This window comes from Nyctereutes procyonoides, unplaced genomic scaffold (genome assembly GCF_905146905.1).
Source record: "Nyctereutes procyonoides isolate TBG_1078 unplaced genomic scaffold, NYPRO_anot_genome, whole genome shotgun sequence".
Taxonomy (NCBI): domain Eukaryota; kingdom Metazoa; phylum Chordata; class Mammalia; order Carnivora; family Canidae; genus Nyctereutes; species Nyctereutes procyonoides.
In genome coordinates, this window is record NW_026575146.1 from 64,507,749 (window position 1) to 64,533,733 (window position 25,985).

The 25,985-nt window shown below is 42.8% G+C and overlaps 1 protein-coding gene across 2 annotated transcripts in view; it reads right to left on the reverse strand.

Annotated features, from left to right (window-relative positions):
• The window catches only part of PTPDC1 (protein tyrosine phosphatase domain containing 1), a 60,379-nt gene extending 40,328 nt beyond the window's left edge, over window positions 1-20,051 (reverse strand). For both annotated transcript variants that reach the window (XM_055311861.1, XM_055311859.1), the window contains exon 1: window positions 19,963-20,051. The gene's annotated coding sequence lies outside the window, so the exon portion shown is untranslated. The remainder of the gene's footprint in view (window positions 1-19,962) is intronic.
• Between the last annotated feature and the right edge of the window lie 5,934 nt (window positions 20,052-25,985).

Sequence of the window (25,985 nt, forward strand, 5' to 3'; positions counted from 1 at the left end):
AAATATGGAGGTAAAAATCCTCAATGTTCACAAACTAAATCTAACAACATATAGAAAAGTATATATACCCTGAGCAAGTGGAATTTATCTCAGGAATGCAAGGTTGGTTTACATTCAAAAATCAATGTAATATATCAGTAATAAAAGACAAAAACCACATGATCATCTCAACAGACACAGAGAAAGCATTTGACAAGATCCAACGTCCTCTCAAGGAAAAACATTCAATACACTAGCAGAAGAAGGGAATTTCCTCAACCTGATAAAGGGCATCTATGAAAAATCCACAACTAACATGATTTACAGAAAGATGGAGGGCTTTCTCCTAAGATCATGAGTAAGACAAGGATATGTACTCCATCATGTCTACTCAGCATTGTAATGGAGGCTCCAGTCAGTGCAAGAAAAAGAAAAGGCTACCATATTGGAAAGGAGGGAGTAAAACTTTCTATTTGCAGATAGGATGTTGTATTTAGAAAGTTCTAAGGAATTGACTTAAAAAACTACAGAACTGATAAGTGAGTTCAGTAAGTTGGCAAGATTTAAGATTGATACACAAATCCAATTTTACTTCTCTAAGCTTGAATTATAGTTTTATTTCTATAAACCGTTCGAGATGCTTTTTCTTTTCTTTTTAATATTTTATTTATTTATTCATGAGAAACAGAGAGAGAGAGGCAGAGACATAGGCAGAGGGAGAAGCAGGCTCCATGCAGGGAGCCTGATGTGGGACTCGATCCCAGGAATCCGGGATCACAACCTGAGCCAAAAACAGGTACTCAACCACTGAGCCACCCAGGTGTCCCAAGATGCTCTTTTTCAAGTGGAGTCAGTTCCCTCTACTCCTGATTTTGAGAGTTTTTAATAATGAGTCACTGTTTAGTTGTGTTAGATGCTTTTTCTGCATCAACTGATATAGATACATAATTTTTGTTTTTTTAACCTGTTGATATAGTGGATTGCCCTGAATGATTTTCAAATATTGAACCAGCCTTGCACTCTCTCTCAGAGAGGGCCGACAAATTCTTGATATGTTGAGATTTCATTCAACTCAATGTATTTCCCAAGACAAGCACATCCACTCTTGCCACTTTTATTTAACACAGTATGGAGGTCAGAGCAATAATGCAAGAAAAATAAGTGAAAGGCTTTCATACTGGAAAGGAAAAAGTAAAATTATGTTTATTCAAGGATGACAAATTGTCGTACATAGAACAGAACATCTGATGCAATCCACAAAAAACCTATTAGAAATAATAAGCCATGACTGGGTGATGGGCATTAGGAGGGCAGGTGATGTGATGCGCACTGGATGTTATACTCTACATTGGCAAATTGAAATTAAATTTTAAAAAAGAAAGATAATAAGCCAATTTAGCAAGGCTATGGTATACATATCAATATATAAAATTAATCACATTCTTATATAATAAGAATAAACTAAAATTAAAAACACATTTACAATTGTACCAAAAAATATGAAATATTTAGGGATGTATCAGATAAAAAAGATAAAAAGGTTGTATATTGAATACTATATAGTACTCTAAGGAGCGTCTGGGTGGCTTAGTTGGTGAAGCATCTGCCTTTGGCTCAGGCCATGATCTCCAGGTCCTGGGATCAAGCCTCACATAGGGCTCCCTGCTCAGCAGGGAGTCTGATGCTCCCTGTTCCTCTATCACTCCCCCGGCTTGTACTTACTCTCATTCTTTCTCTGTCAAATAAATAAATACTTTAAAAAAAAAAAAAAAGCACTACTGAGAAAATTAAAGAGGACCTAAAAGGGGGGGTGGCGGCAAGATCTACTGTGTTCATAGTTCAGAAGACTACTTAAGATACCGATTCTTCCATAATGACCAACACAACCTTCACAATCTCAACCAAAATCCCATGAGGTGTTTTGTAGAAATTGAAAGCCAATTATGAAACATATGAATTGCAAAGGATCCCCAGTAGCCAAAACACTGTTGAAAAAGAAGAAAAAAGTTGTCCATCTAACACTAATTTCTAACTGAAGTAATAAAAACAATGAGGTAGGAGCTTAAAGCCAGATAAATGGAGCAATGGAACAAAAATCTATCTATCCACATCTGCTGGATGATTGACTTTTTACAAAAATGCAAAAGCAAGATGAAATAAATTACTAAATAAGGCAGACAGAAAGCATACCTACAGGTAACTCCACTTATAAGAAGTTAAATCAAGTGCCCCTTCAATATCTTTTATTTGCTCTGCATCTGAGCTAACCGGAGCTGATTCCAAAGACATGAATCATCCGTTCCTATTAGATCAGTGGCCATCCCCCTTATGGGCAAAATCTCCAGTGGATATTGGAGGAATCCACAGTGCACCTCCCATCAAGATTCAGATAGATCTTTCTAAATCTCTCCCCAGAACTAAGTAATACCCTGTAGATAAAGCAGCCCTTCGAGGCATCAAGTCCCATAACAGAAGATGATAAGGTTCCGGGCCTTGTTATCTCCTGCACTAGTACTAGTCTCTGTGATCTTTCTAGATTACCTGTGAGAACACTCAGTGGCTGAGCATGCAGGGTGGTCCAGGATCCTGAGCAACAAACAGCACTGCTACCCCTCAGCACCCTGCTGTTCTGACCCCACCCATACTGACACCCAACCCCACTGAAGACAAGTTTTTCACTGTAACTGATCTATGCAGTGCATTCTTCAGCATTCCAGTAAGTAAGGACAGACAAAATCTTTTTGCTTTCACTAGGGAAGAACTGAAATCCATCTGGACAGTTATGCTGCAGGGTTTCTGAGTCCTTACTTTTCACAAACTTGAAAAGCTGATAGGACAACGGAAGGTTTTCTGCAGGCTTTACTTTGTTCCAATATGTAGGTTATTTGCTCTTCTGCTCCTCTTCTCAAACCTCTTCACAGGAAGGCACTGCTCATCTGTTAAAACTTCTGCCCTTAGAGCGACATAAAATCTTCAAAGAAAAATGGCAGTTTGCTCCAACTGAGGTTTGATACTTAGGGCCCCTGATCTCAGAACCAGGACTAGACTTGGATCCAGATAGACTTCAAGGCATCCAGAATGTCCCTAAACCTACAACTAAGCACCAATGACGAGGTTTTCTTGGACTGAGTATGGTCGAAATTGGATTGCAAACTCTTACAGCTCAACCTCTACATGCTTTCCTGAAAATCAACACATCTGACCCTATTATTTGGAAAGATGAGGATGATAGAGCTTTTGGGACTCTAAGGAAAAGACTTTGGACAGTTTGGACATCCTAATTATCAACTTCCCTTGTTCTTTGTTTTTTTTTTTTTTTAAAGATTTTATTTATTTATTCATGAAAGACACACAGAGAGACAGAGGCAGAGACACAGGCAGAGGGAGAAGCAGGCTCTGTGCAGGGAGTCCGATGTGGGACTCGATCCTGGGACTCCAGGATCATGTCTTGGGCCAAAGGCAGGTGCTAAACCGCTGAGCCACCCAGGGATCCCTCCCTTGTTCTTTGTATGTGAGAGGAAAGGGAATGCCCTCAGAGCGCTCACCCCCAAAACACGGGGACCATCCTCACCACGTAGGGCATTACAGCCAACAACTGGGCCCTGACTATGGCTCCGGTATATCCCCCCTTGCCTCGCAGCCATTCCTGTCACTGCCCTCTTAGTTAAGGCCACTGCGGAAACAGTCACGGGGTCCCCTCTAGCCATCCCTGTGCCCCACGCAGTAGGAGCCCTCCTGAGTTCTCCTCAGGCTCCATACTTTCAGCCAGTTGCTTCACCTCCTGACATCCTCTGCTAACTGCTCCTCGTGTAATTCTACCTCACTGCGATAGCCTTAATCCTGCCACTCTTCTCCCCTCCATCCCTGACAAGACCCCTTGTGACTGCTTGATGATGAGAGATCACCTTTCCACACCCTGTGACAATTTACAGGAATTGCTCTGCAGATGAAACGCAGATTTCTTATGTTTTACTGATGGTTCTTATTTAAAAAATGAAATTGGTATGTATTGTGCTGGGTCTGCTACATGAACTCCCTTTCAAGTCACTGAGGCAGCACATTTACCTTTGGCTACTTCAGCCAAACAGGCTGAATTACATGCCCAGACTCGAGCTTGATACCCTAGCCAAGGGTAAACTAACAAGCATTTATACCAAGAGATGATACACCTTCCACTAGTCCATGACTTTTACTATTATGGAAATAGTGAGGTTTACCTCCAATGGAGATAAAATTTTAAGTGGCTATATCCAAAATTTATTACATGTCATATTTTTGCTGGCTGCTCAGGCTATTGCTAATGTTCCTGGGCATTCTGGATATGACTCCCGGGAGGCCTAAAGAAACCACCTCACGGGTATTTCTGGGGGGAAGCTGCTCTCAAGGAAACCCAATAGCTGGACTTCTATCATGGTTCAACGGGACATTCTCCCAAATATTAATTTGGAAAAATTGACCAGAAACCACAAAAATTGGCTTCAGAAAAGGAAAAACAGTGTTGGAAATCTAATAGTTTCTGGTTTGATAAAAGGGAGAACTCTGGTTTGGACCAAATAACAATCTGCCCACCAGAGGTTCCAAGATTCCCAGTACTTACCATGTACATGCTTTAAACCCTTGGTCTCCTAACACAGCAATCACGTTCATGAACCGATACTGGTGAGGGAAAGGTAATAGGGCCACAGAAAGTGCCTACATTGCTCATTCCACCTGCTCAAACCATGATCCAGGGATAACCACCCTGCTCCCAGACTTTCACTCCAGGTTTGGCGAATGGATCTCATACTGCTTCCCCATCTTAGTCGTGGTCTGCATGTTCTGAGACTAGACCAAAGCTTCCCCTGTAGACAGGCTATTATTTCTTCTGTGGCTAAAATTCTTTTTTTTTTAAATTTTTACTTATTTATTATAGTCACACACGGGGAGAGAGAGAGAGAGAGGCAGAGACATAGGCAGAGGGAGAAGCAGGCTTCATGCACCGGGAGCCCGACGTGGGATTCGATCCCGGGTCTCCAGGATCGGGTCCTGGGCCAAAGGCAGGCGCCAAACCGCTGCGCCACCCAGGGATCCCCTGTGGCTAAAATTCTTAAGAAAGATTGTCCTACCTGGAGACTCCTCTCAACATTCACAGTGATCGGGGAACCCACTTTACCTGTCAGATGCTTCAACAAATATGCACTGTCTGGCTGGTGTCACCACACTTGCCCTGTGCCCACCATCCTCAGTCCTCAGAGCTGGTCACACTTGCTGATGGCATCATGACGTCTCACATGGCAAAACTTGCAAAGACCATAATATAACTTGAAATTGTCATGTAACTTTTTCTGTTTTTTATAACTATTTTTAAGTCTTGCATTTTTTAAAAAGTAGACTCCATGCCCAACAGTGGGCTTGAACTCACAAACTAAGATCAGGTCCTGAGATCAAGAGTTGGACACTCCACCAATTGAACCATGCAGGTGCCCCAAATTTTGCATTTTATCATCCGTCAAACTTTTGCAAACATTATGTGCACAATAAGGTGATTCTAACTCATACTTCAAGATGATTTCCAACACTTACAACCTTGAGAAGACAGAGACTTCAGATGGAAAGTACCTGGGAGTTTCTCTTCACCTTCCTTGTTACTCAACTGTGGCCTGAAGTGCTTTCCAACTACTATGCACTTTCCCTCTGACCTAGGGCAGGACAACCACTAAATACAGAAACCTGAGGGACCAGCTATGCTTTCAGGGAAAGATCTTGATTAAAAGGGGCAATGTGGAAATGAATAAAGGAAACCTCATTTAAAATGGAGTTGAGGGACGCCTGGGTGGCTCAGCAGTTGAGCATCTGCCTTCAGCCCAGGGCATGATCCTGGAGTCCTGGGATCGAGTCCCACATCCTGCTCCCTGCATGGAGCCTGCCTCTCCCTCTGCCTATGTCTCTGCCTCTCTGTGTCTCTCATAAATAAATAAAATCTTTAAACAAATAAAATAAAATGGAGTTGGGAGAAGCCTGGGTGGCTCAGTGGTTGAGCATCTGCCTTTGGCTTAGGTCATGATCCTGGGGTTCATGTCTTGCACGAGGCTCCCCCCAAGGATCCTGCTTCTTCCTCTGCCTATGTCTCTGCTTCTCTCTCTGTATCTCTCATGTATAGATAAATTTTAAAATATTAAAAAATAAAATAAAATGGAGTTGGGGTGTCAGGGAATTTCTCATGCCCACCCCTTCTTGTAGCCCTTTGCAGTTGCAACAGGAGGAGCTGTAGGCTGCATTCCCACAGGACCTAATTCACTTTCTACCTCCTGCAGGAGGAAGGAAGATTTTCTCCTCACCTGCCAACAGCCCAATGAGGCTCACGGCCTGCCAATGAGAGTGGGTCAAGGCCCAGCCAATGAGAGAGGGTCAAGGCCCAGCCAATGAGAGAGGGTCAAGGCCCAGCCAATGAAAGGCTGCATTACTGGGTACTCTCTTTCCTCCAATGGACTTTTGCTTAGAACACTTTCCCAACTCCCCCTTTCCTCCATAAAAGTACATTCCTCTCCTTTGTTCTCTAAATGTGCCCATCGTTTGTAGTAAACTAAACGTCCTACATTGCAATTCATCTTCTATTCCCATACATAGCTATTTTGCTTATAAAACACTGGCTGTTTTACTTTTAAGATGGACAAAAAAAAAAAAAAGATCTAAAATCAATAATCTGGGATCCCTGGGTGGCGCAGCGGTTTGGCGCCTGCCTTTGGCTCAGGGCGTGATCCTGGAGACCCGGGATAGAGTCCCACGTCGGGCTCCCAGTGCATGGAGCCTGCTTCTCCCTCTGCCTGTGTCTCTGCCTTTCTCTCTCTCTGTATGACTATCGTAAATAAATAAAAAAAATTAAAAAAAAATAAAATAAAATCAATAATCTAAGCTTCCAACTTCAAAAATGGGATAAAGAAAAACAAATGAAGCCTAAAGCAAGTAGAAGGGAATAAATGGTAAACCAAACCAAGAAGAAAAAAAAAAAAGAGAGAAGACACAAATTATCAATATCAGAAATAAAATAGGAGCCATCACTACTAAATCCTAGAGACATCAGAAAGTTAGCAAGTGAATAGTACAAACCGTTCTATGGACATAAATTTGATAATTCAGATAAAATGGATGGACCAATTATTGAAGGAGACAAAACTCACTCCAAAAAATACACACAATATGAATAGCACTATATCTAAAAAAAGGAATTAAATTAGAAGAAAAGTTCCCCAAGAATGAAAACACCAGGTTCAGATGGTTTTACTGGTGAATTTTACCAAACACCTAAGGAAGAAATAATACCACTTTCACAATTTCTTCCGGAAATCAGAAGGGAGATTACTTTTCAACTCATTTTGTAAGGCCAGCATTACTTTATCCCAAAACTAGATAAATATATTATTAAAAAAACAATAAACCAGCATCTTTCATGAATTTACTTATTTATATTTAAGATTTTATTAATTTATTCATGAGAGACACAGAGAGAGAGGCAGAGACACAGGCAGAGGGAAAAGCAGGCTCCATGCAGGGAGCCTAATGCGGGACTCGATCCTGGGGCTCCAGGATCATGCCCTGGGCCGAAGGCAGGCGCTAAACCACTGAGCCACCCAGGGATCCCCATCTTTCATGAATTTAGATGTAAATATTAGCAAATTGACTATATAAAAAGGGCAATACATCATGATCACATGGGGTTCATTCTAACAATGCAAGGCTGATTCACCATCTGTAAGTCAATTTAATTCATATTAATGGACTGAATGAAAAAAAGATAGGATTAGGGCGCCTGGTTGGCTCAGTTGGTTAAGCATCTGCCTTCGGCTCAGATAATGATCCTGGGAACCTGGGATTGAGCCCTGCATGGGGATCCCTGCTCAGAAGGGAGTCTGCTTCTCCCTCTGTTTTGCTCACTTTAAGTAAAATCTTTTTAAAAAAATATATGCATCAGAAAGTTCAACATCCATTCATGATAAAAACTCTCAAAAAACTTAGAAGGGAACTTCCTTAACCTAATAATAATATTTTTTAAAATAACAGCTAGGGGATCCCTGGGTGGCGCAGCGGTTTGGCGCCTGCCTTTGGCCCGGGGTGCGATCCTGGAGACCCAGGATCGAGTCCCGCGTCGGGCTCCCGGTGCATGGAGCCTGCTTCTCCCTCTACCTGTGTCTCTGTCTCTGTCTCTGTCTCTCTCTCTCTCTCTCGCTGTGACTATCATAAATAAATAAAAAAAAATTTAAAATAACAGCTAACATCATACTAAATCATGAGATGTTAAATTTTCTCCCTAAGATCAGGAATGAGGCAAGGATGTCTTCTCTCACTACTTCTAATTCAACTTCATACTAAAAGTCCTAGCTAGTATAATCAGACAAGGAAAATAAATGAAAGGCATACAAATTGGAAAAAAAGAATTAAAACTGTCTTTATTCACAAACAACATAACTGTCTATGAAACCCCCATAAAACCCCAAAGAATCTACTAAATAACTCCTGTACATCTAAGTGAATTTAGCAAAGTTGAAGGGTACATAGCCAAGATATAAAAGTCAACTGCTTTCCTATATACCAGCAGTGAATACTTGGAATATGAATTTTAAAAAACAATACATTTATAATAGCATCCCCCCAAATGAAGTTTTTTTATAATAAATTTATTTTTTATTGGTGTTCAATTTACCAACATACAGAATAACACCCAGTGCTCATCCCGTCAATTGCCCCCCTCAGTGCCCGTCACCCATTCACCCCCACCCCCCGCCCTCCTCCCCTTCCACCACCCCTAGTTCGTTTCCCAGAGTTAGGAGTCTTTATGTTCTGTCTCCCTTTCTGATATTTCCCAAACATTTCTTCTCCCTTCCCTTATATTCCCTTTCACTATTATTTAAGTTCTGAAGTACAGGATCAGTGTTCTTGCATTGGAGGACTCAACATAGTAAAGATGTCAGTTCTCCCTTAGCAGATCTATAGCCTAATGTAATTCCTATTGAAATCACAGCCAGCTTTTATGAAACATACTTAGGCTTATTCTAACATTTACATGAATAAGTCAAGTTACTAGAATAGCCAATTCAATTCTAGAAAAGAAGAACAAAGTTGGAGGACACATACTATCTGATTTCAAGACTTACTATAAAGCTACAGTAATGACCATAGGGGGGCAAGAGAATGGACTCGCCCATCAATGGTAAGTAACAGAGTTGGAAAAAGACCCACAAAAACAGTTTTTGACAAAGGTGCAAAGACAATTCAACAAAGAACAACCTTTCAACAAGTGATGCCAGAAACTGAGCTTCACACAAATATTAACTCAAAATGGATCACTGATCTGCACATAAAATGCAGACACAATACAATTTCTAGAAGAAAACTTGGGGAAATCTGCTTGATGTTGGGTTTGTTGATGATTTTTAAGTACAAAGCAAAAGCAAATTTATGAAAGAAAAAAAATTTTAAGTTGGATTTAATTAAAATGAAAACTGAACTCTGTGAAAGCCACTGTGAAGAGGATGAGAAGACAGACTGGGAGAAAATGCCTGCAAATCCCACGTCTGATAAAGGACATAAAGGACATGCACCCTCCATCTGCCGAGAGCTTGTAAGGCTGGATAAGAAGACAACTCAATTTTTTTAAATTTGCAAATGAGTGAGAGAGAGGGTGACGGGAGAGGGCGGAGAGAGCATTATGGCACTAAGAGCAGGTTCCAGGAGAGAGAGAAAATGATTTAACATTTGCAGGAGGACTACTACTCTTTCCTGCTCATATATTGGTTGGTAATTAGAAATATTATAGAAACCTACATATTGTATTTTTATTTAAGGAAAAACTGGGAAGGCCATCAGCGTGTATGAATTGTGGTTGCTATAGTATTTTTCTTGTAGAAAAGAAACTGATATTAATTTGAAATTTTTAAAGAAATGGCTGAGCAAATTCTAGCATGTATTTCTCATGGAATACAAACCAGTTGTTTTCACCAAGTTAGGTATACATGTACTGAGCTAGAAGATGGACTGTAATACAGTGATAAGTTAAAAATAAAAGCAAGTTTCAGAGTAATAATTTTAGTCTAGTTACATTTATCTGTAAATATTTTCAAAATGATAGAAAAAGCATTTGTGAATTAGAAGCACAGGGCAAAATTGGCAGCATGTGTCAATCTGTAAACACCAGTTTTAAAAGATTTACATTTGGAGAAAAACAGGGAGCATTTATCTTATTTTATTCCCTTTATACACTTCTGTATTATTTGAGCTTTACTTTGAAATTAAAAATGAAACCTTGATATATTTTTTAGTTTCTACTGAAACAAAAAAAAAATGGGCAAAAGATCTGAACAGATACCTCACTAAAGATCTACAGATGAAAAGAAACATATGAAAAGATGCTCAGTATAGGGATGCTAGTTAAAATCACAATGATATGTTGTTGTACAACTATTAGATTAGCAAAAACCAAACACAGGAAAACCTAGCAGTATCAATGGTGGTACAAGTGGAGAGCAACAGGAACCTTCTTTCCCTGCAGGTGGGAATGACTGCAGCATGGTCCAGCCATTCAGAGGGCAGCTACAGGGATGGATACATGATGCCATCCATTGTCAAAACCCCTAGAACTGTTTTGTAGCACAAACAATATCGTTAATGTAATATTTTAAAATGAAAATTTTAAAAATCAACAAGGAGGTGGAGAGATGGGGGATGCAGACTACGACAAAAGAATTTAATTGTATTATGGGGTGCCGGGATGGCTCAGTCGGTTAAGTGTCTGACTTATGATTTCAGGTCAAGTCGTAATCCCAGCATCATGGGATCTATCCCACAACAGACTCTGTGTGTCGTGTGGAACCTGCTTCAGATTCTCTCTCTTCCTCTCCCTCTGCTTCTCCCCTGCTCACATGTATGTGCTATCTCTCTCTCAAAAATAAATAAATCCTTAAAAAAACAATATAATATTAGAAATGTACTACATAAACTCACGGGGAGGATGGGAAAAAGGGACCTGAGTAAGTTTGGAAATGACTGGATACTGAAAAACAAAAGAACCGAACTACTTCCACTGTAGTTGGAAATACTGTTTCTCCTGTTGGAAATACTGTTTCTCCTGGAGGTGCTGATTAACTATTATGATACTGCTGTACATATATACTGGGACTGAAAAAGTAGGTTAAAAACATGGTGAATGGCAGAAGTCAGGCTTCTCACTGAGGGAGTGGAAGATTACAGACAGCAGGTAGGTAAAGGGTAAAAGGTTAAAATGAACCATGGGGTTCTGAATTAGAGTCTGAGACATCAGTGGGAATTCCTGTTTAGCTTAATACAGAAACCGATGAGTAAAAGTAAAAATTATAGACGTGTATGCATACACAGGTAAATAAATACACATATATTTATTTCTTTTTTAAAAAATATTTTATTTATTTATTCATGAGAGACACACACACAGAGAGAGAGAGAGAGAGAGAGAGAGGCAGAGACACAGGCAGAGGGAGAAGCAGGCTCCATGCAGGGAGCCCGATGCGGGACTCGATCCCTCGTCTCGCAGGATCATGTCCTGGGCTGAAGGCAGGCGCCAAACCGCTAAGCCACCCAGGGATTCCCCACATACATTTATTTCCTAGCTCTGCTCACTGCCAGGACCTAAAAACAATGACACTCCAGTAGCAGTGAGCACATCAGAGCAAATTCTCATTTTAATACCATTCTCCAATAAAAGGATCCAGAGACCCTTGTTGAAATGGCTGATTTTAGGCCTGGAACAGGCAATATACACGATGAGTCTGGAGCATCCTCTAGTACCAGAAAGTGGGGAAGTGCTCAAAACATAAACTGCTGGGAATATGTCAGAGATACAGAAACCAAATGAAAGAGCTCCCAATGGCAAAAGCTGGAACAATCTGAGCCACAAAATAATAAAACAAAAATGAGGTTTTCAGTTATAGCTAGTAACAGAAACCTTTGACACGCTCAATAATAATATAAAACTGTGTCATTGTGCAGGCATATTTTTTTTAAGTAGGAGGGCAGAATATATCAGGAACTCAAATTAAGAAGGACAAACTGGAGTATTTTTTAGAGGGGGGAAAGGCCAGGATGCTTCAGGATTCACATGAACAATAGTCCAATGCAATATAATTAATACTGGAGTCTCTACTGGGCACCAAGAACTATAGAAACATGGGGGAATACGAGGATGAATAAAACAGCTCCTGACCTGCATGGCCTGGGGGACAGCTTAGCATGAAGGCCAGATGTTGTAACAGGCTGACTTGGTTCAATATCTGGCACAAAATAAGTAACTAATGTATGTGAAGATCTCTTCCCCAGGGCATCCTGGGTGGCTCAGTGGTTTAGCGCCCCCTTCAGCCCAGGGCGTGATCCTGGGGACCTGGGATCAAGTCCCACATCAGGCTCCCTGTATGGAGCCTGCTTCTCCCTCTGCCTCTGTCTGTGCCTCTTTCTCTGTGTTTCTCATGAATAAATAAATAAAAATCTTAAAAAAAAAAAGATCTCTTCCCCAAATGCCCAGTACAACAGGCATCGAAACCAACTGTTGAAACCAACAAATTTCACCACTTAGGTGACAAAAGGATATTACTTCCATTCTATACTGGTATAATCAACCGGAGAAGTTAGGTATTTTTTTTTTAAGTATAGAATTTAAAAGTCTAAAATTTAAGTCTAAAGAAAAAGAATTCAGATTTGTTTCAGCCTACATGAACATGGGGAATTTTCTAGTTTGACTCAAGGAGTCTACTGCAGATCCAAGTGATAGGCAATTAGAAAACAACACTCTAGATGGCACTAACTGAAAAGCACAATTATTGCATGATCACTTTCTAGAACTTTAGACCATTAAAGGCACTCACACTTTAAAACTCTACACATAATTAGCATTCTGTTTCCCTGTTTTGAAGTATCAACTTGTTGCGTCAGATGGAAGAGAAGAAAAATTATCTAAATGAGAATGCTTTTCCCATGTGCACCAGGAAACACACACAATTAATCACCAAGAGAAGAAAACCTCCCCCATGCTCCTGCTTATCATCTCTGCTTTCAATGAGCTTTTGCTCAATGGGAAAAAACCTGCCGATTCTGACAAACACCGACAAAATCAGCACATGTAGGCTACATGGGATGCATGCTAGGATCTTTGCAAAAGAGCCTTATGAAGGGAATGTGGAGGGCAAGTCAGCTGGGGGAGGAAGGGGAAAGAGGGGAAGGAGATAACAGCGTGATGTCAGTGCTCACAAGACACCGTGAAGGCGAGCTTGTTTGGGTAGGCCACTGACACACACCAAGAAGCCCAAGAAGTGTTCCAGGAACCACAGCAATGATGACATTGAGCCCTACAAAGGACCCAGGTGAGGGTGGGTGGCAGCCAGGAGCACAGCCTGCTGGAGCTGAGAAAGACGGGCTGGTGGGAGCAGCAGTGTGTCATTTTAGGAACACATTAAAATATTAAAAATTGACTTGAAATGATAAAACATTTCTGTTAAAGAAAGTCAAACACAAAAGTTGTACATAAAGAGACTAAATGCTGGCAGGAGAGTACAGCTGACTTATTTTCCCTTATATGTTCCATATTTTCCTTTAGTACTTATTTATTTTGCTATTGTTCAGTTGCTACTCAAATGACTAACCCAAACTCAAAAAGTTAGTTCACTCATACCTTTCCTAAAGATACACAATGAGCCAGATGTCTGAAGATAGCCAAAGTCAAAATCCGCTCTAGTTTTTTAACAGAGTGGATCAAAGCTTTTGACCTTGAAATAAGTTCGTTCATTCACAGAACAGGTTCAAAATAGATAACATACAATGGATGTATGTTCTCTGCAAATAAAGAGGGTAAAGCACTCACAGGAGAGCTGTCCTTTTATATGACCATTATGAATAAACCCACTGTGGAGTAACAAAGACAAAGTAAACTAACGGAATATTAACAGTGGTGGAATTGTTTTCTTTCTGGCTTATCAGTATTCCTTGAATATTTATATTCAGTAAAGTTTTACTTGTATGGGAATGATATTTCTATTTTCAAAAGATTATATAGTTCTCCTGGTTACTATTATATACATTTTAGGTATTTATTTTCATGCTACATATTACAATATATTCCTACAACTGTTCTTAATGTCTGTTATAAATTTAATTTGTGGCCTGAGTCTTTTATATATAATTTCTCACTGGGGATGAAGACAAAACTATCATATTTCAAAACAGCCATAGTTTAATAGTCAAATATATTTACACATCAATGACAACACAACAAAATTCCTAGAAAGTTTGAGGTACTATACAAAAGGCTTAGTGAAATTTAAAAACTGGGGCCATTTTCTTTGGAATACAAAAATTTTAAACTGAGCAGCCTGGGTGGCTCAGCGGTTTAGCGCCACCTTCAGCCCAGGGCCTGGTAATGGAGACCTGGGATTGAGTCTCACATCAGGCTCCCCACCTAGAGCCTTCTTTTCCCTCTGCCTGTGTCTCTGCCTGTGTGTGTGTGTGTGTGTGTGTGTGTGTGTGTCTCATGAATAAATAAAATGCCTAAAAAATTTTTTTTAAACTCAAATATTTATTACTCAACGCTAAATACATTTTTAGTCAGCTACCTCCCCTTTCCCTACAATTCTGAGAAAAAATTTCAGCCTGTGATTTTACTTTCTGGTACTAACCCCAAATCCTTCCGAGTCTACTATCCATGCTTTGCCTCCAGGAAATTAAGTAAAAGATAAAAATTCTAAGGACTGGCTGACAAGGTTTGAAGAGAACCCACAGTATTACGGATGGGCAACTGCTTGGGTAACCTTCCTTCAGAGGCTCTCGGACACAGCCCTTGCAGTGCGGGTGGAAGCCACAATTGGGAAGGAAAGCAACAGAGAACTGGAGTTTGTTCTTGGACTGGTGACTTGGGTTTCTAAATTTATCCTGTAATTTAATAAATGGATTTTTCTGGTCCCTATTCTAGCAATAAAACACCCGTTTAAAAAGAATCAGAATCACGTGAGCAAAAAGTATATTTATTTATCATAACTAGAAAAAAATAGAAGCTATAAAATAGAATGCAGAGTACAATCTTTTATAAAAGAAATATATAAATAAAATATGTATTTAGACAAGATTAGAAGAATATATATCAAAATATTAACAGGGTGTGTTTTATTTTCTGATTATCAATACTTTCTAAATTTGACACTAAGTACTTATTACCTTTAAGGGAAAATATGTAATTTTTTTTAAAAAAAACCCTATATGCTATATGCAAACTTCTTATAAAAAAGTACCAAGATGAGAATAAAATAAAAACACCATCACAACACCAAACTACTGAGCAATTTAATTCCTAAAAGACAATTTAAAAAAAATTTTAATTTAGTATAGTAAAATGGAGAAAATATAAAATCTCTAGATACTTTTCCACGTAGAGTTGATTTAGTCTTTATAAACTATAAAGGTAATGTATCAGGATTGACTGTAGAAAGGCACGATTCTAAATAAGAACATGTTTCTGTGAGGAGCTAAGATCACATGGCCCTTTTTTAAAAAAAATATACATATATATATATATTTTTTAAATTCATGAGACACAGAGAGAGAGAGGCAGAGACAGGCAGAGGGACAGAGGGAGAAGCAGGTCCCATGCAGGGAGCCTGATGTTGGACTCCATCCCGGGACTCCATGATCACGCCCTGGGCTGAAGGCAGGCATTAAACCGCCGAGCCAGGGATCCCTGGGTGGCGCAGCGGTTTGGGGCTTGCCTTTGGCCCAGGGCGCGATCCTGGAGACCCGGGATCGAATCCCACGTCAGGCTCCCGGTGCGTGGAGCCTGCTTCTCCCTCTGCCTGTGTCTCTGCCTCTCTCTCTCTCACTGTGTGACTATCATAAATAAATTAAAAAAAAAAAATTAAACCGCCGAGCCACCCAGGGATCCCCATGTGCCCCTTCTTATACAAGAATTTACCACTGATCCATCAAAACAGATCCATTTAAAGCATTACAATGCCTGGCACATAGTAAGGGCTCAAAAATTATTGACGACGGCAGCCCAGGTGGCTCAGTGGTTTAGCACCGCCTTCAGCCCAGGGTGTGATCCTAGAGTCCCGGGTTCAAGTCCCACGTTGGGCTCCCTGCATGGAGCCTGCTTCTCCCTCTTCCTGTGTCTCTGCCTCTCTCTGTGTGTCTCTCATGAATAAATCTTCAAAAAAATTATTGATGAAATAAAGTCCTGAGTTTATATATAGGGCCAGACATCTTTTCTCTTGAAGGGTTGAACACCACAAACTATGAGATCAACCATGCAGAAAAGATGGTGCTGCTTGGACTACAGCGAATAGAAATGGCTGCAAGACCAAGGTATTAGTGATCACTAATCAAGTTAGTGATTTTGTTTCCTCAAGGAACTAGCAGTGGGCTTTTTCCCAGCCAAGCTCCACCTGCAGTGGCCACCTCCTATGCTAAAATCAAGACAGTATCCAGACAGGAAGGTTTGACCAGAGAGAGACTGTGTTCACACTCACACAGAAGGAAAGATGAGCAGGAGTGCTCTTAGCTGCTACAATGAGGCTAGGCAATGGCCCTGTGGTGAGACCTGCCATTCAAAAGGTTTTGGACTAAAATAATAAGATTTACCACCCAAGGGGCACCTGGGTGGCTCAGTAGTGGAGAATCTGCCTTTGGCTACGGTCGTGATCCCAGGGTTCTGGGCTCACCTGCAGGGAGCCTGCTTCTCCCTCTGCCTCTATCTCTGCCCCTCTCTCTGGGTCTCTCATAAATAAATAAACTTAAAAAACAGATTTACCACCCAAGAGGACAAATGTTAGGTTGTAAACCATGACAAAAAAGTCATGTCCAAATACTTACCTAGATATAGCCCAGAAAATGTGACTAATAACAAACCGAGAAAATAATAAGCAGAAACCCTATTATTTTTTCATGCAAGTATAAGTAGTTGGGAAGTTTCAAATTCTCATCATTACAAACTAGTTATTTGCAAAATTTTCCTTAAAAATCCAATTTGTTTAATTTGCTGTGATTGGATTGATCACTGTTTGGTCAACCAGAAACATAAAAATGGGTAACTTATACATTATGTCTAAGGTTCCTGGGCTAGTTGCTCCCTGACACCTATTTTTTTTTAAAATATTTTATTTATTTATTCATGAGAGACACAGAGAAAGAGGCAGAGACATAAGCAGAGCGAGAAGCAGGCTTTTCTCAGGGAGCCGGATGGAGGACTCGATCCCAGGACCCCAGGATCACGACCTGAGCCAAAGGCAGATGCCCAACCGCTGAGCCACACAGGCATCCCTCAGACACTTGTTTAATGGTCAGCCCATACTCACTGTTTGTGTTAAAATTCTCATGAGCTTAAGGATCAATAAATTAGAGACCACGGAGAGGCACCTGGGTGGTTCGGTCGGTTAAGCGTCTCTTGGTTTTGTCTCAGGTGGTGATCATCGGGTTGTGGTCTCAGGTTTGTGAGACAGAACTGGGAGTGGGACTCTGTGCTCAGTGAGGAGTCTGCCCCTCCTCCTGCTCACATGCTCTCTCTCTGAAATAAATCTTTTAAAAATAATTTCAGAGATCACAGAGACAGATTTTTGGGGCCACAATTTTCTACCAAACTAGGTGTCCATTCTAATCGCCATTAAAGGGAATGATTTCCAAGAAAAAAAAATGATTACAACTTCTTAAAAATTAAGCCAAAGAACTATGGAAGCCTTGACATTTTTAGGGAACCAACATAAGTTACATCTCTTGGATCAACTGTAAAAGGTATTTCAGGCCTGTGAAATCTTTAACTGTGCTCTTTTATTTTCCTGAAGTTTCCTTTTTCTGACACAATATACTTTTCATAAGGTTAAATGAGACTTAAGAGTTTAAGAGAATGTTCCAACCACTATTTTTTATAAACTCAGAAACACATTTCTTCATCATGTTAATATTCAGAGACTTTATAGTTTCATTGTTCAAGCATTTATCATAATCTGTAATTATCTTGTTTTATTTGCTGATTGCTTTTTTTTTCCTATATAATTTCTGTAAGATCAGGGATGCTGTCTGCCTTTCTCACTGGTATATCCCCTTCACCTAACATAAAGCCTGATACTAAAAACCATTCACAAATACTACGTTAACAAATGGATGATTTTAGTCACAGAAAGGAAAGCATGATTAGGATCTAAATAGTCCACGCTCTCCAAGTTCTCAAAAAATTTAAAAGGTGGCTCATTCTTATTTTTATGGATTTTTTAATGCCTTGCACAGAGTAGATTCTCAAAAGTAAACTGCATCCTTTTTGGAAATGAAAATGACCTTGAATATTATAGCAGGATTGGAGCTCACAAATCTGCTCTAAAAACAGTGAAGGAGAAAGAGAACAGTAGAAAAACAGCTGTGCTTAGTACTCTACCAAGGCCTTCTATCCACTGTCTCAGATAAAACCCTCTGGAGGCACGGTCGCTGTCTTCAACATGAGCAAAGTGACAATCAGCCAGAAAGTCCGTGGCCCAAGGTCAAGAAAGTGTTGGAATTGGGATGAGAACACTAGTTCTTCCTTAAACCAAAACCCACATTATTTCCTCTCCCCAATGCTGCCTTCACAGGAACCACCAAAAAAATATGTATTTTTTTCGGTAACAACACATTAAGTGCATTAAATGACACAGTTAACATTTGCAAAAAAAAATGTTTTGATTATTCGACTTACAAACGTTTTGGGAAAGGAAAAACATGAATAAACTAAATAATTACATGTATCTCTTGGTGAGGCTGCAGTGATGGAAGAAAGAACAGATCAAGTCACCAGAAAAGAAACATCCCAATGTGTACACTTTCACACCCGCTATACTGCTCAAAGCTAAAGAAAATCTTCAGATTCTAAGGCATTTTTAGTTTGCAAAAAGGTTGAGATGTGCTTTTAAGAGAACTGTGATTTCAGGTTTGCCCTCAGGATAATTTCCAGATTTCCGAGTGGAATTTTGACGCGCAAGCCCCATCCCTGTCGGAAGCCTCTCCTAACTGCTGTGACCCCGAAAAGTGTAAGATCCACACCCACACCGGGGAGACCGTTCATTACAGCAGAGGCACAGGCGGGCCCCGGCTGGCAGGTTGAGGTGGACGGTGTCCTGGACCCCGTCCGCGGCGCGCTGCGGTCTAATATTAACTCTAAAGGAACTGCCTTGGGCCTGGAGTTCCCGAGGCTCGGAGAAGCGTGGAAGGGAGCGCTCCCCAGACGGGAAGGGAGGGGAGGACGACAGGGCAAAGCCAACCTGTGAGCACTTTCCCAGCAGGCGCGCCCATTCGGGAGCTCCGCAGGGCCAGCAGCGGTGTCCCTGCCAGACCTGGGGAGGGGTGCAGCACCTGAGGACCGGCGTGGAACCCCGGCCAGGCACCCGCAGCTGAGGGACCCCCGCACCTGGGAGGAGCCCCACCCGGAACGGACCTGCAGCCGGGTCCCTGCATCTGGAGGGACCCACACACCTGAGGGCTCTCGCACCTGAGGATCAGCAGCTGGAGACCCCCCCTCCCCCCGAGGTGGAGGGACATGCACCTGGGGCCCCTGCACCTGGAGGGATCCACACACCTGAGGGCTCTCGCACCTGGGGATCCCCAGAGCTGGAGGGACCCGAAGCTGGGGCCTCTGCACCTGGAGGGACACGCGCATGGGGCCCCCGCACCTGGAGGGATCCACACCTGCGGTCTCTTGCACCTGGAGGGACGCGCACCTGAGGGCCTCCGCACTAGGGGCGGGCAAGCGGGCGGCGGGGTAGCCCGCAGGGGGCTCCGGGCTCAGGTTTCCACCCCAGCCTCAGCTTCCCCCGCGCAGACCGCGGAACGACCCCCGCCCGGCCTCCCACGCGCTTCCCCCGGCCCCCGCGGCCGACGCCTCGGGATGCGGCTTGGACCGCACCGCGCCGACCCCCGCCTCTCCGGAGACCTGCCAGGCCCGACTGGCCCCCGCCCCGCCGCGCCCCGCCCCGCCGCACTCACCGCGCTCGCCGAGGTCGCTCCCGCAGACGCACGCCCCGCCGCGCCCCTCGCGCGCACCGCAACTGCCTGCGCCTGCCAGGGCCGCCGGGTCGCCGGCTGAGGCCGCTCCAGGGCCGCGCCGCCGCCCCGCCCCCCGCCCCGCGAGCCAATCACCGCCGCGCACTTCCGCACGTGATGCGCGCCAGCCAATGGCGGCCCGAGGCGGTCCGGGCTGCGGCGGGCGGCGGGGCGGTGGGGAGCTCGGCGGGGGCTCCCCGGTCCGGCCGTCCCCGCGCGCAGGCCGTCCCCCCCAGGCGCCCGCGCTCCCCCTGGCCCCGGCGTGGCTCCCGCACCCGCTGCCCCGCGCGCGGACCTGGTCAGAGCCCGAACCCCGGGGCCCGCGCCGATGCCCGAGGCTGCCCCCTCCCTCCTGGGGGGCGGGGTCAGCTGGGGACGCGGGGACCCGGCCTGCAGTCCCTCCCACCCTTACGGACCTAGCACGTCCCGGGCCGGGAGATACCCGGTTGAGCTCTCCCTCCAGGAAGGAGGGGGACGGTGCCTGCGGGCCGGACAACCCTCCTGGGTGTGCGGAGCTACTTACACGCTCTGCCTGACCCTGAGCCAGGGCTTCACAGGCATCCCCTTGCCGAGTTCTCAACAACCCCACGGTGCACAGAAAGGGGGCACGTGCAGGGTGCTTAGGGCTTGGAGATCCAGCAAGTGATGGGGGATCGGCTGCTAGGCACTGTCGCCAGCGCTTGGGCCAAGGAATGTAACTGTGCTAAGTCAACGGGGGCCGCCCTGACCTACAGATGACACGAATTAGCGAGATGACGAGGCGCCTGGGTGGCTCGGTGGGCCTGCTCCTGTCATAATCCCTGGTCCTGGGAACCAGCCCTGCATGGGGCTTCCTGCTCCCCCCACCCTGGGGAGCCTGCTTCTCCCTCTGCCTAGGCCCCTCCCCCTGCTTGTGCTTTCCCGTTTGCTCTCTCAAATAAATAAATAAAATCTTAAAAAAAAAAAAAAAAGGAATAACAAGACAACGCTACCCTTCTGTAGCTCAGGAAGCAGGCCTCATAATAAACCAATATAAGAATATTGTCATGTCGAGACAATGCAAAAGAACATGTTTTTGATAAATAGTGGAGTCTGAAAGTGAGGTGAAAAAGGTTGAACTTGCTATTCCTCAGCACTGTCCAAGGGAGAAGAGTACCCCTACTAGGGTTTATTAATAAGCACCAGGACTGGTTTAAATGGCTCTCGAATGCTTGTTGCTGCACCAAGCATCCGTGATTACTGAGGAAAATTAGACACTGCTCTGCCTGTAGGGAGCCCCTACAGGTCTGTGGGGAGAAAAGAGCACAGGAGAGGGTAACCCTGGATGGTGTGGAAACACATCCACCCTGGAGGGGAGGCAAGGAAGAAGGAGGGGGGTTGTCAGGACCCCAAGAAGTGATAACAGAATGGGGGTCTTGAAAACAAACTGGAGAAGACAAGCTAAGTATAGCGCTTTCTAGTCAAAATATTGATAAGGGAAGAAAAATTGATCAGAGGCTTAGTTATCAACTAAATGTATTCCCATGAGTCCGAATCCTTCCTTCCTAGTGGATAAAGTTGTGGATTTTAGCGTAGATGCATTTTATAACGCTGAGAGTCAATTAGAACTGACGTGCTAACACGTACTTTCCCTCCTTTTGCTGCTACCCTGGGGTACAAGTATCATTGTGAGAAGCCTATCACATACAGAATACTTTTCAAACTAATGTGGATGAAAATGTCAGTTCTCATCTGTCTAGTGACTGCTCTGTTTACCTAAAAATGACTTATGTGATGCATCAGGGAAACTTCTTAATTATTCCTGCTACGGGAAACCCTGCCTAGACAAATTGGTATTAACTTTGGAACGAGGGAGCCCTATGATGGGCTCACGATAAAGAGCAATAATGTTGAGATAAGAGGACACTGTGGGTGGTATGGAAGGAAAACACAGCTTTGCTCTTAAGTTAGAGCCACTTGCAAGGAAAATCTTTAACTTATTTTTGATATGTGATACTATGTTGCTGGTGACACCTTCTAAGTAATGTTTTTTCTTAGGGCATAAAAAAGTTGCAAGTTAGATTACATTAAGATGATAGGGTTTTTCTTTTTTCAGTATTTCCATTTAATTCCTACCTATTTTTTTCTTTCCACTCGAATCTCTAAAAACTAATGATTGATTGGACTAATTCAGTAGCCTGGCCAATGAGTTACAGCATTAATGAGAAAATTCTGATACAAGTAAGAATCTTTAAGTCATATTTTCAACCTTCCACATTCTTTGCTTAATATTAAAATGGTTTACTTGATGGCATCATTTCCAGTTATGTTCTTCTCAAGTATATAGTCTACTCACTGCTTCCATCCAGTGCAGTGAAGATAAATGGATAATCACTCCTGAACAGGCTGTGGGCTTGTATTGAAGCATGTGGCCTGTTAGCCTAGCTCCAATGTCCTCTTTCAGGCAGAGTGAGTTGTCTGGCATAGCAGTCATCCCTCTTGTGATTTTGTTTCCTTATCACCATTGCAACTGTGTTTGAAATAGCCATAATGCAATTTTCTCCATTTAATATGAGCTATTCTCAGCAGTGCAAAAGCTCTGACTGCAATTTATTTCATTTCTTAATATAAGACGGGATTCATGTTTAACCATATCCACAGACCACTTAATGAATGAAATGGGGAATGTTTACAGACTGTGTGGTAATGAGAGATCCAAACACCAAGTGCTCCAGAGGCTTTGAGTTTCTCACATATGCCACCGTGGAGGACATGGATGCAGCCATGAATGTAAGGCCACACAAGGTGGATGAAAGAGTTGTGGAACTGAAGAAGGCTGTCTCAAGAGAAGATTCTCAAAGACCTGGTGCCCACTTAACTGAAAAAGATTTTTGTTGGTGGCATTAAAGAAGACACTGAACAACATCATCTAAGAGATTATTTTGAACACTATGGGAAAATTGATGTGATTGAGATCATGACTGACTGAGGCAGTGGCAATAAGAGAGGTTTTGCTTTTGTAACATTTGATGACCATGACTCTGTAGACAAGATTGTCATTCAAAAATACCATACTGTGAATGGCCACAACTGTGAAGTAAGGAAAGCCCTACTGAAGCAAGAGATGGCTAGTGCTTCATCCAGCCAAAGAGGCCAAAGTTGTTCTGGTGGTGGTTGTGGAGGTGGTTATGGTGGGAATGAAAACTTTGATTGTGGAGGGAACCTCAGTGGTCAAAGGTGGCTTCGGTGGCAGTTGAGATGGTGGTGGATACAGTGGCAGTGGGGATGGCTGTAACGGATTTGGTAATGATGGTGGTTATAGAGGAGGTGGCCCTGGTTACTCTGGAGGAAGCAGAGGCTGTGGGAGTGGTGGACAGGGTTATGGAAACCAGGGCAGTGGCTATGGCGGGAGTGGCAGCTATGACAGCTATAACAATGGAGGAGGTGGAGGTGGCTATGGCAGTGGTAGTGGAAGCAACATTGGAGGTGGCAGAAGCTACAATTTTGGCAATTACAACAATCAATCCTCAAATTTTGGAGCCATGAAAGGAGGAAATTTTGGAGGCAGAAGCTCTGGCCCCTATGGTGGTGGAGGCCAATATTTTGCCAAACCACAAAACCAAGGTGGCTATGGCAGTTCCAGCAGCAGCAGCAGCAGCTATGGCAGTGGCAGAAGATTTTATTTATTTATTCATGAGACACACACACACACAGAGGCAGAGACACAAGCAGGCTCCATGCAGGGAATCTGACGTGGGACTCAATCCCAGGTCTCCAGGATCAGGCCCTGGGCTGAAGGCAGTGCTAAACCGCTGAGCTACCGGTGCTGTGGCAGAAGGTTTTAATTTCTGCCAGGAAACAAAGCTTAGCAGGAGAGGAGAGCCAGAGAAGTGACAGGGAAGGTACAGGTTACAATAGATTTGTGAACTCAGCCAAGCACAGTGGTGGCAGGGCCTAGCTGCTACAAAGAAGACATATTTTAGACAATACTCATGTACGGGCAAAAACCTTGAGGACTGTATTTGTGACTAATTGTATAACAGGTTATTTTAGTTTCTATTCTGTGGAAAGTGTAAAGCATTCCAACAAAGCGTTTTAATGTCATTTTTTTTTTTTGCACCCACGCTGTTGATGGCTAAATGTAATAGTCTGATCATGACACTGAATAAATGTGTCTTAAAAAAAAAAACAACAACAAACCAGCACACACTGTGCAGCTAAAGACAACACATATTTATGATCTCACGGTTTTTCGCAGCCAGGCTATAACTGAGGCGTTGGACAGGGTGGCAGCCTCATCAAAAAGTTGATGAGGAACAACCTGCTTCCAAGCTCCTCCACTGAGTTACTGGCTGCATTGGCCTCAGTGCAGCTGCAGGAAATTCACTTTCTTTGCTGAGGTCAGCAGTGTGCTGTTCGCAGCTCTGAAGCTGCCCTCAGTTCTCACAATGTGGTCCTTCCATACACTGTCTCACAACACAGCAGCTTCTTGAGGCCAACAAAGGACAAAGATTCATCATTTTAAAAATTATTTTTACTATCCAAGGCCTACCTTTATTTTTTTTACTTTTTTTTTTTTTTTTAATTTTTTATTTATTTATGATAGGCACACAGTGAGAGAGAGAGAGAGAGAGAGAGGGGCAGAGACACAGGCAGAGGGAGAAGCAGGCTCCATGCACCGGGAGCCCGACGTGGGATTCGATCCGGGGTCTCCAGGATCGCGCCCTGGGCCAAAGGCAGGCGCCAAACTGCTGCGCCACCCAGGGATCCCTATTTTTTTTACTTTTTTAAAAAAATAGAGTTGGTTCACAATGTTACATCAGTTTCAGGTGTACAACACAGTGGTTCAACAGCCCTGTCCATTATGCCACGTTTACCACAGGTGTAGCTAAAAAAAAAAAAAAAACCAGGGCACACATCATGAATATGCATGTCACCCTTGAGAGGGAACCATGTTGATCTCTGTGTCCTGCCATTTTGGGGGTATGTGCTGCCAAATCGAGCACAGAATCATTATCATTTCAGTGGAAGCATAATATTCCATTGTGTGGATGTGACATAATTTAACTTTCCTCTAGAGGTATTAGGGTTTAAAATTTTTCTTAATTATAAACAAAGCTACAACTCACTTTGTGAGCTCCTGTTCTTTCCTTAGTGTAATGCCTAGAAGTGGAACTGCCGGGCCAAACAATACACACTTAAAATATTTTTACAGCTAGGGGCACCTGGCTGGCCCAGTCATTGGAGCACCGGACTCATGACCTCCATGCTGTAAATTTAAGCCCCGCATAGCGTGTGCAGATTACTTAAAAATAAAATCTTAAAAAAAATAAGCAAAGCTTCTTTACATTTAGAAAACAGCCATCCAGAAAATTAATCCCATTATACTTCTACAAAGAATGCGTGAGAGTGTGGATTGGTGCACATACTCACCAACACTGGCATCATCCATGAATTTAAGCTCTGCCAATGTAACGGTAAAAAATTATATCTCATTGTTTTCATTTGTATTTTTTTTCATTTGTATTTTTTTTTAAAGATTTTATGTATTTATTCATGAGAGACACACAGAGAGAGGCAGAGACATAGGCAGAGGGAGAAGCAGGCTCCATGCAGGAAGCCTGATGCGGGACTCAATCCCAGGACCCTAGGATCATGATCTGAGCCAAAGGCAGAGGCTCAGCGGCTGAGCCACCCAGGTGTCCCTCATTTGTATTTCTTTGATTGATGAGGTTAAACATGTTTATGCTTATTGGACATTATTTTGTAAATTATCCTTAAATGACTTGCTGGCTTTGCAATTGTGAAAGCCCTTTGTTTATTAAGTACCCCTTGTGGGTTGCAAGTGTTTTTCCCAATTTATGTCACTATTTTGGGAAATCATTGGTCATATAAAAGTTTTAAGCTTTAATTTTGTTAGTCACTTTATTAATGCTTTTTGCCGTTGATGTCATGCTTAGAAATATCTCTTCTACCCTCAGAAGTGTAAAAATGTTCACACAGCATGA